Here is an 11665-nt window from a genome sequence, read left to right as displayed (position 1 = left end):
CATTCTGCTTTTAGGTTCCTCAAGGGCTTTGTGCAATTTAGTTACATTTTCAGAATCATAAATAATCTCTGTCAAGCCTAGCATGTCTAGGCAAACATCCTATTATGGTGAGATTAAATTTTAATTTTTTGTAAATAAAATATATCCAACAAGAATAACACCCTCATTAGATAAAAATGCATCTCCTGTGAGTTGGTGTCAATAATTAAACTAAGGATGTGATCTGCACTCTAGAATATTAACATATCGACTCTACCAACCAAGAGTTATCTTCAACAATTTCATTTAAAATTTTTAGGTATAATCAGTTTTGAAATGGTTGTATATGAGTCTTACTAAAACAATATTTGACAATATTCTATTTCATATCTGAGTACTCATTTTTACATTTGGTTCTGAGTTTATCTACTCTAGTTGTATTTCATTAAGTACAGTAAATAAACGGCAAGGTATTACTGCACCAAACAAGGTATTTCAAGAAAAAATAATTGAGAAATGAATGTGCAATTGGGTAATCAGAAATGAAATAGAACGTAATCTGTTCCCAGTGTATTTTTTCATGACTACCTGTGGTTCCTTTTGAATCTTACGTAGAGGTTTTGTAATTGCATGACAGTAAAAGCAAATCTTGGTTTATAACTTAGGGTTAAAAAAATCTTAATTGTGTTCACACAGTAACCAATTGCCTGTTTGTCTATTTGTTGAGTTTTTATGGCCTTCTTTATATTCACAATATTAAATTTATTGTGGTACAAATGGATGGTTAAGGCAAGCAGAAATGCATACTTGTCTAATTTAAGTATGTTTGATTTTATTTTCTATTAGATTTCAGCTCATTAATTTAATTTAGTACATTTTCTCCTGTGCAACCACAATGTTTATTAACATGCTTATAATAACAACATAATGTAATCCCAGCACTTTGGGAGGCCGAGACAGACGGATCACAAGGTCAGGAGATCGAGACCATCCTGGCTAATCCGGTGAAACTCCGTCTCTACTAAAAAATACAAAAAACTAGCCGGGCGAGGTGGCGGGCGCCTGTAGTCCCAGGTACTGGGGCGGCTGAGGCAGGAGAATGGCGTAAACCCGGGAGGCGGAGCTTGCAGTGAGCTGAGATCCGGCCACTGCACTCCAGCCTGGGAGACAGAGTGAGGCTCTGTCTCAAAAAAAAAAAAAAAAGCAAAAAACAACAAACAAAACAAAACAAAACATAAATGAGTAAGCTACACCAAAAGATGGATTTTTTAGTTAAGACTTAAAATTTCCACCAGATGGCAGCCCAACCCCTAAAATGCTAGAGCTTACTAGAAAGAGTAGAATGAGTATGAAAATTTAATACTTGAGTGTCTGATAAAATTTTTTAAATCTCTTATAATTAGTTATAATATATTGAATTATAGTTAAGTTATTAAATGCATAGGTATATAGGTATGTTAATATTTTGTTTTTTAATCTTGATCTTCACATTAAAGTTAAGAAATAAATAAAATTTTTTACTGGAGACTGTATATTGTTTTCAAAAGTGAATAATAACATTAAATAGTATGTTTTCCTGAATGATGCACAAATTTCAAAATATTAGTTATTTACTTAAGGATCAGTGAAGGCAAGTCATATTAATTATGTCGATGTACAGATTTAAAAAAAATACACATTTGATAAGAGTTATCTCTCTACTAGGAAACAATAAAAGAATTAAAACATTGATAATTTTATAAGACATATGCTTTTGGAATATAGAGGGAGAAATTAATTTTAGTGCAAAAATATATTTAGTTTGAGGAGGAAAGATGTATTTTTATAGCGGGGATAACACTTTATCTGGGCCTCAAGGAAGGTAAAATCAGTATTTATACATATGGGAAAAGGGAGAAAGCTATTCAGGAAATGGAGACCAGTGAATGTAGAGCCAAGGTGTGAGAAATGTCCTGAGTTGTTTGGAAACAAACTGTTGTATCAGTTTGGGAGTCATCAGAAAGTAAAATGAGTACATCAAAATCAAGAGACAGAAGAGAGAAAAATATGGTAGATAATGATTTTGAAGGCCTCGATAACCTACTAAAAAGTTTTAAAGCATAAACTATTTTAAATAAATCCCATTGCATATTTTAAGCAATGAAAGATTAATTGGGAAGCTGGAAAATCAGAGGCAAATTGTACACCCTGGGAAGGAGTTTATAGAGTCTGATTCAAACCATAGGATGAAAAATGAAATGAAAAGAAGGTGACAGGTGAACAAATGCACATTTCATTGGTGACTTCTTGTTATACTCCTTCAGTCATTATTAAGTAACCAATGCTTGCTCTTGGTTCCCAGGAAAGTGCCAAAGACTGTCCTAGGTTATTGTTTATCCATTCTGTCTATTTTATATGAACAACAGCAGTATTATTTTGGTAAGGGAGAAAAAAAAAGTATTTCTGAGATTTTTAATTTGAGAGACAGGACCATGATTGCTTTAACCAAGGTAGAGAATGCCTAAGTAACAAGCTGAAATGGTGTTAATGAAGGAAGGGCAGACAGTGGTAGTTATCTTAGATTTGATGTATTGATTTTTGGAAAGACAACCTAGTTGTTATACTAATAGGCAGTTGGGAACACAGATGAGACTGAAACTTTATAGAGATCTAGGCTGTAACAAAGATTTGCTGGTCAAATCTGAAAAGCAATCTTTTGGGAATGAATGAGGTTGTCCACGATAGTAGTAGGGAAGTGAGTAAGGAAGGACCAGAGGAGCTTGACGCTGAAGTAGAAAGAAAATACATTCATGCATACATTAAGTAATATAACATTAATACTATTTAATGTGTATTGAGGATTTATCATGGGTCAGATACTCAATAAAATGCTGTAAATTTTAAAGAACATTTTGTCTTCTAAACAACTCTGAGGCAATATTGCTATTCCAATTTCACAGAAAAGGAAATAGGTACAGAGAAGTTAGAAAATGTGGCCTGGGTGACACAGAAAGGATGTGGTAAAGTCAAGTTCTAAACTTCTATTATCTGATTCTACACTTTGAGCTTTTCTTCTCCAGGTTGTACTGTCTTTTAGGATGAAGTTCTAACTTCTCACGTATTTTCCTTCCTTAATAAAATAATGAATTACATTAATAAATGATAAAGCATTCTTTCATTTTTGCTATACACTCTACTTGAGAATATTACAATAAGCTTTTGGTATTTCCTTCCCCTCTCCTCCCCTCCCCTTCTTCCCCTCTCCTCCCCTCTACCCCTTTCCCCTCCCCTCTCCTACTCCTTTCGCCTCCCCTCCCCCCTTCCCTCTCTTTTCTTTCTTTCTTTTCTTCTTTCTTTTCTCTCTCTCTCTCTCTCCCCTCTGTCTTTCTTTTTTGTTTCTTAGGATTTTTACCTTTGTATCTGTAAGTAAAACTTGGTTTTGTTTTGTTTTGCTTGTTTGCTTTTTCTAGAAGATGTTTGATAAAAGATTCTGGGAATGTAGACTGTCCTTAAGTCTTATATGTATTTATAATTCTTACATGCATTTATATGTATTTCAACACATGAAAATTGGAGCAACTTCCTTAACCATGAGAGTGTCTGTTGTTTTTTTAGTTGTTGTTGCTGCCACTGTTGGTTTCTGTCATTCCTGGCTGGGAAAAACGTCAATTTGATTTTAGGCTTGGGTTGGAAGTAGGAGTCAGTGGAAAGAGCAGTTGACATTACAGGTGGGAGAGGAATTGATGGCAAATCCAGGTCCTGGCAACACAGCTATGAAAGGGGATGCTAACAGTGGTACACAGGTTTACCTTGGGATAGCGGTATATATCTCTCCTAAACAAAAGGAAGAGAAAAGAAAGAATGAGAATGCAGAGTAATTTCTGCTGGAAATTTATATCTCCTGCAACAAAACTGGATTAAGCAATGGGTAAAAAATTCTGGGACTGGGTATTTACCCATATCATTAATTCAGAAAAAAAGTGTGATAAACAATAGATAGACTCCTTTTTTATAGAAAGGTTGGTTTTGAAATAGAGTGCTGTGCAGCTCCAGCACTGAATGTGGAATGATGTTGTAACCAAGGCAGAAATGCAAAATATGGAAGTTTATTTACTTTTCTCTCTCATGGAATTTCCTCATGCACTGGTACCCTTTGGGTGTGTGGAAAATGAATAATTGAAAGCAAATATTTGCAAATTAATAAGTCAGGGTGTGTTTAATGAATCTTTTGATTATTCATCATAAGTGAAATCACATGACAACAAATAACTAATAAAGTGTAGCAATGCAAATTAGTACATAAGCTATCCTAAATGTAAAGGCAGATGCTTTCTATATCAATTATGTTTCATTTTTAACTTAAGATTTTACTTTTGTTCAAAATAACCGTTGATTATGTTTCCATGTATATATATAGTACATGCCATGTGTATGTATTGCCCAGCCACTAGCTACTTATTACTAATTAATTTAAATTTACCTCAACTAGATTGAAATACAAGGAAATGTTCAATGACTCAGTCATAATACCCACATTTCATGACCTCAGTATCCACAAGTGGTTAGTCACTACTATATTGTCTACTGCAGAAATAGAATATTTTTAGATTCAAGGCAGCCTTAATGTTCCTCTCAGCTTGACTGAACTCTAGACAGGCTTTTTCCTATTTCTAATCTCTGAGTTCCCTTTTCTTAGAACATTTTTTTGGAAAACTTGTAATCATAAATTCATTATCTGTTCCTTTGAGATGTATGTAAATCTATTTAAAAGTCTCTCACTAGTATTTAAACCCAGGAATTTCTTTCTGCAGGATCTGGGAGCCATCTTCTTGAAATGTAACTATCAAGAATGATAGCACTCCTATCTCCCAGTCTTTGTAGGAGTGTAGGAGCCTAACTTCAGCGGGCATACCATTCTTGTGATAAAGATATGGGCTAGTTTATTTTTCCTTTGGGAACACCTACTAGCAAAAACAGCTTATGATCCCCCCCACTCCCCCACCTCCTTCACCAACTTTTAAAATCCTCCAGCCTTTATTCCATTGTAGTTGAGTTCAAATTGAGTTCTCATCTGTCCTCTTGAATAAAATGTTCCTTGCCTGTGTAATATTGATACAATTTTTCTTTGACATCATCAAAGTAGAAAGTTGTATTACAAAGGGGTCATCTATATTATGAAAAAAAGATAAAATGTTTTGTTAAAACTTGGCTCATACTAGAACATAGTCTTTCCTGGATTATCAAGAAAAAAAATGTTAACCCTGTTTATATGTGTTTTTATGTTCTTTGTGATAAAACACTTATGCATAGTGAAAAAAATCCTATTTTCCTCAAAATGTGCAAGATTTAATGTGATAGTGACTTAAGAGCATTAGGAGCTATTATTTCTTAAGCTGCAATTTTATACTTCATTTTTAAATATAATGTTAGCGATAAGAGATATAAAACAAAGATAGCCCAATTCACCTCTCTGTGTTCAAAAACAACCAGTAAACTCTGGCATCGGTCTAAAAACTTCAAATTTACCATCCTAAAAAAGTAATTGGTGAGTGTTCTGTTGGTTTTTTTTCATGTATCTACAAAGACTAAGTAAACTAGAAGTAAATTTTGAATCAATTAGAATAAACCCCTATTTTTGTTTGTTTGTTTCCTAGAAATAGTGAGTTCAAAAGTGCATGGTAAACACATATGTAGCATTGCATATATATGTATGGGGTGTGTGTTTATGATTGTGCATAGGTACATGCATACACCTACACATAGGTATTGATATAATGTATTATACAATAATACATACATTTTATGAAGAGAATACATTTTTGCAGACACAGGTTGGCCTAATGACAATTGATATTATAATCATTACATAAGACATACTCATGATACATCATTTATTGCTTTTGGGTTTAATCCATTCACTCTGTAGAGAGGATATGAAAATACTATGTGGCCATTTCAGTGGAGAAGCATTTATATTTTTACATCCCCAATCTTTCATAATTATCTGGTCCACAATTATTTTCCCTTATATTATGTTTATTGTCTTACAGAACAATATAAAATAATGAATCTCTTCTATTTTGAATGTATCTCAACTTATTTTCATAACATTTAAGTGACATTGCTGAATTTTGAGCATATATGGCATAACAAGCTTTCAAAGAAAGACACCTCAATTTTTCTAAGTAAAATTCAAGTGGTGGAAGCTGAAGTTAATGGCCATCCAGAGAGAGAACTGACCTGCCATGGGCAAGTGATGTGCCCTAGGCATCAATCAATTTGATTTACAGAGGCAACAGGGCTCATCGACTGGTCCAGCAAGTGGTTAAGTGTAGAAGGCTGGCTGATAAAGTTTGTAGTGTTTAAAACAAATTCTGCTGAGGAAAAATCATTCTTACTTGAATTATCTAGAATGATTAAATTTATTAAGTAAATATCCCAGGTTGTATGGTAATATAATTTACCTTACACTGATACAGCATGGCATCGTTATCAGCATCTTTCTTCCAGTGAGAATTAGTCTATCTATTAGAATACAATAATATTGATTTAGTTTTTCCAAGAGCAACAGGAACCCAATTCTTATTGAAAAATAGGAAATACATTGCAGAAACTAAATTATAGATATTAATATATAACAGATATGTACAAAAAGCCAGTATGTAACTCACATTCATATTATGTAGTAATGTAAACATCTAAGTGTATGGTCATCCTTATAAAAATCATAGTTGGGTGTTGGGAAGTTAATGAAGATCACTGCAGAATATAACACTAAGAAAGATAGCATACCAGAGATTAGTATGAAGAAAAAATATTTGAAGTCAATGAAAGATCCAAGGCATGAGTCAGCCAGCAAAAAACTTCTGGCAGGTTAAGTGTAGATGAGTTGTATGTGGTTAAAAAGTATCTTTCCCCAAGTTAGTATTGCATTCTTTTTTTCTAGAGAAAAAATGAGTTTACAAGTTTCTTATTAAAAATTAAGAAGTCTGTGCCAGACCCATCAATGTTTATAGACAGGCTCACCATTCAGCTTGATCCTACTGGAAGTCACTGTGGAAAGAGACCACAACTTTCCTATTCCCCCTTTTTAAGTTTTCTTCCTCTCAATTTCATATTCTTCTAGCTCCACCTATAAATTCCCTGCTATAGTTATTGAAAATCTTTAAATTATTCCAAGTTTGGTTTGACCCAATGAAGTTAGGCACATTTCACAAACTAGCGTCTAGCTCACCTAGAAGTCTCCTTCAGTGTTGGTTTCCTCATTATTTGTATATTATGTCTGTTGCATGAACTCCTTGTCTGGGTTGGAGACACAAGTCTCTTTTAAGTAGAGAATATGTATTTATTAGAAATTAGGAGAAATGTCAAAACAAATATATTTATAAATAAGCAGCACTGGAAACTAAATTGAGACTTGGCCTTAGGTTTTATGTCAGGGTGGGGTGAGAGTGGGTACTATAAGAGACCTCCGAGATTCTGATATTATCAGAGAAGTTCCCAAAGAGGAACATATACTCAATATATTACCAAATCCCTTACAAGGTAACGGTTTGCAACCTATTCAAATTTATCTGTTATTAGAGAAAGACACCTATTGGTGAGATAAATTAATATCAGCCCCAGAATGTCTAGCAGCAGACCTGTGGTCACGCATGTGCTGTGTGACCCAAGCACTCCTAGCTTCCACTGATTCATCCAGAATTAAACACTTGATTCAAACTGAGGAATTTCTTTCTTCCAGTGTTTAGAATTTAGTGAGGTCCAAAACAAAGACCTACTGGATCTGAATACTGCCGTTTAGTGCTCTGAAAAAATGTTATTTGTGTTTCTACTGCTTAAGATTTTGACACTTGATGCAGGTTTTACTTGAATCTTGGTGTTTCAAACTTTTCATTGACTTCTATTTTCCCAAGCTTTACTTTCTGTTGTTTGTTTCATATAGCTTATATATTTTAGAATTGAGTATAGGATTCTGTTTTTACATATTTCATGGCAAAGGAGAATTAGCATAGTAGAAGAAAAAAAAATACCTAAAATGAGAAGGATCCACGTATAGTCCACTCAGTGTGTGTAATTATATGCACCTACTGATTTGGAAGATGACCTTTCACACACTGATGTAGTACACAAGAGATGAGATCTTGCTCATTGTGGAAAATATTCCAGAAAATGTTCCAAGGCTATTGAATTGTCTCCAGATGAAAAGAGGCTGAAAGATTTGCATTGAAGGGGTGGGGCATTGACCAGTGGGGTAATGTGTCCTCATATTATATTTTCAGAACATTGTGGTTATAGAATCCTACATCTGAAAGCCATGCACACACATGTCACACACAGATGAGATCAGGGAACAGTATTAGGTTGGCATATAGTACTTTTAACCCAAAGATTGTTGGACTGAATCCATTTTAAATAAATAGTTTGAGAGAGAGATATGTGGCTTGCTGTATGAATTCACCTTTATCATCTTTGATTTCAAGTAAAAACATAGTTATCTTTGAAAAAAGGAGAAAGAAAAATTCTCTTTGACAGACAAATATATCCATATGCATTTAAATACAATGATATTGCAAAACATGTTGAACCTCTGTGATATGGTTTAGCTGTGTCCCCACCCAAATCTCATCTTGAATTTAACTCCCCCAACTCCCACTTCATGTTGTGGGAGGGAGGAAGTGGGACATAATCGAACCATAGGGGCGAGTCTTTCTAGTGCTGTTCTCATGATCGTGAATAAGTCTTGTGAGATCTGATGGTTTTATAAACAGGAGTTCCCCTGTACAAGTTCTCTCCTTTTGCCTGTTGCCATCCATGTGAGACATGACTTGCTCCTCCTTACCTTCTGCCATGATTGTGAGGCCTCCCCAGCCATGTGGAACTGTAAGTCCCTTAAACCTCTTTCTTTTGTAAACTGCCCAGTCTCAGGTATGTCTTTATCAGCATTGTGGAAACAGACTAATACAGTAAATTGGAACAAGCAGAGTGGGGTGCTGCTGAAAAGATACCTGAAAATGTGGAAATGACGTTGGAACTGACTAACAGGCAGAGGATGGAACAGTTTGGAGAGCTCAGAAGACAGGAAAACGTGGGAAAGTTTGGAATCTCTTTAGAGACTTGTTGAATGGCTTTGACAAAAATGCTGATAGTGATATGAACAATAAAGTCCAGGCTGAGGTGGTCTCAGATGGAGATGAGAAACTTCTTGGGAACTGGAGCAAAGGTAGTGACTCTTGTTATGTTTTACCAAAGAGACTACTGGCATTTTGCCGCTGCCTTACATATTTGTGGAACTTTGAACTTGAGAGAGATGATTTAGTGTATCAGGAGGAAGAAATTTCTAAGCAGCAAAGCATTCAAGAGGTTACTTGGGTGCTGTTAAAGACAGTTTTAAAAGGACAACAGCCTGACAATGTGATAGAAATTTGCAGCCTGACAATGTGATAGAAAAGAAAATCCTATTTTCTGAGAAATTCAAGCCAGCTGCAGAAATTTGCATAAGTAACTAGGACCCCAATGTTAATCACCAAGACAATGGGGGAAAATGTTTCCAGGGCATGTTAGATACCTTTGCAGCAACCCCTCCCATCACAGGCCTGGAGGTTTAGGAGAAAAATATGGTTTCACAGGCTGGGCTCAGTGTCCCTCTGCTGTGTGCAGTCTAGGAATGTGGTGCCATGTGTCCCAGCTACTACAGCTGTGACTAAAAGGGTCCGAGGAATAGCTCAGGCTGTTTCTTCAGAGGGTAGAAGTCCCAAACCTTGGCAGCTTCCACATGGTGTTGAGCTTGTAGGTGCACAGAAGTCAAGAATTGAGGTTTGGGAACTTCTGCTTAGATTTCAGAGGGTGTATGGAAATGCCTGGAAGCCCGTGCAGAAGTTTTCTGCAGGGGTGGGGCCCTCATAGAGAACTTTTGCTAGAGCAGTGCAAAAGGGAAATGTGAGATCAGAACCCCCATACAGAGTCCCTACTGGGGCACCACGTAGTGGAGCTGTGAGAAGAGGGCCACTATCCTCCAGACTCCAGAATGGTAGATCCACCAACAGCTTGCACTCTGTGCTTGGAAAAGTCACAGACACTAAATGCCAGCTGGTGAAAGCAGCCAGGAGGGGTACTATATCCTGCAAGCCACAAGAGCAGAGCTGCCCAAGACCACGGGAACCCACCTTTTGCATCAGCGTGGCCTGGGTGTAAGACATGGAGTCAAAGGAGATCATTTTGGATCTTTAAAATTTGACTGCCTTACTGGATTTTGGACTTGCATGGGGTCTATAGTCCCTTTGTTTTGGCCAATTTCTCCCACTTGGAATGGCTGTATTTACCCAATGCCTGTACCCCTGTTGTATCTAGGAAGTAACTAACTTGCTTTTGATTTTACAGGCTCATAGACAGAAGTGTCTTGCCCTGTCTCAGATGAGACTTTGGACTGTGGACTTTTGAGTTATTGTTGAAATGAGCTAAGACTTTGGGGAACTGCTGGGAAGGCATAATTGGTTTTGAAATGTGAAGACATGAGATTTGGGAGTGGCCAGGGGCAGAATTATATGGTTCAGCTGTGTCCCCACCCAAATCTCATCTTGAATTGTGATTCCCACAATTTACATGTGTCGTTTCATGGGAGGGAGCCAGTGGGAGGTAATTGAATCATAGGGGCAAATCTTTTTTTGTGCTGTTCTCCTGATCATGAATAAGTCTCATGAGCTCTAATGGTTTTATAAACAAGAGTTCCCCTGCACAAGGTCTCTCTTTTTGCCTGTTGCCATCCATGTAAGATGTGACTTGCTCCTCCTTGCCTTCTGCTATGATTGTGAGGCCTCCCCAGCCATGTGAAACTGTAAGTCCATTAAGCCTCTTTCTTTTGTAAACTGTCCAGTCTCAGGTATGTCTTTATCAGCAGCATGAAAATGGACTAATACAACATGTAATTTTTTTAGTCATATACAACAATACATAGTTATTCTAGTGAAATGGTTTCAGAGGTCTTATTTATTGTGATTTTATTTGATTTGGCTTTTTCACCTGATAACATTAAACTTTTCCAATTTTTGGAGAAACCCAACTACATTATTAGTTCAGATAAGGATTTAAGAAAATCATGAACTAATGCAAAAATATGAGGCAAAAATATGTACCTTATACAATAAGCCAGAGAGAAAACACCAAAATAATTCAGAGCTACATCAGGGAGAAATTCAAATCAATTTATAGTATGATAGGTACTTAAATGATTTAAATGAAGTTAACCTGAGTACAAGAGTTGACAGCTGACTTAGATAGCCAGGTGTATTTCTTTGTGAATTAAAATGTACCGCTTCTGGGAGTAACACACAATTCAAATATATCAGTAATTTCTTTTTCTGTATAGCATGAATTGTTCCTTTCCAGAAAACAACCAGAACAGAGACAGAAAAGATACTAATAATAGAGAGTTGATAGTCAATGTTTAGTTCAAGAATGTTTCAAAGGAAGTATGGTCCTAATTTGGATCAACATCTAATTGGTTCACTTAATTACTCTGTGCCAAGAGTAATTGATTTTAGACCTAGAAATAAAAACACGTCTACAATCAGGGGAAAAAAGTAATTAGAGCCCTTTAAATTGGAAGCAGGGTAAAGGTTGCTTCTAAAAAAGTGTGTAGGCCGGGCGCGGTGGCTCAAGCCTGTAATCCCAGCACTTTGGGAGGCCGAGGCGGGCGGATCACAAGGTC

The 11665-nt window shown here is 36.1% G+C and overlaps 1 long non-coding RNA gene across 3 annotated transcripts in view; it reads right to left on the bottom strand.

The window, feature by feature from the left end:
• Nucleotides 1-2777: 2777 nt before the first annotated feature.
• LOC139358892 (uncharacterized) overlaps nt 2778-11665 on the bottom strand; it is a 79521-nt gene continuing 70633 nt past the window's right edge. For all 3 annotated transcript variants that reach the window (XR_011614394.1, XR_011614396.1, XR_011614395.1), the window contains 3 exons: nt 6423-6483; nt 3371-3792; nt 2778-3088 (listed from right to left, as the gene is read on the bottom strand). This is a non-coding gene — a long non-coding RNA (uncharacterized lncRNA). The remainder of the gene's footprint in view (nt 3089-3370; nt 3793-6422; nt 6484-11665) is intronic.

Source organism: Macaca nemestrina, chromosome 15 (genome assembly GCF_043159975.1).
Source record: "Macaca nemestrina isolate mMacNem1 chromosome 15, mMacNem.hap1, whole genome shotgun sequence".
Taxonomy (NCBI): domain Eukaryota; kingdom Metazoa; phylum Chordata; class Mammalia; order Primates; family Cercopithecidae; genus Macaca; species Macaca nemestrina.
The sequence above is the reverse complement of the archived record's forward strand: the minus strand, read 5'-3'. Positions and strand labels throughout refer to the sequence as shown.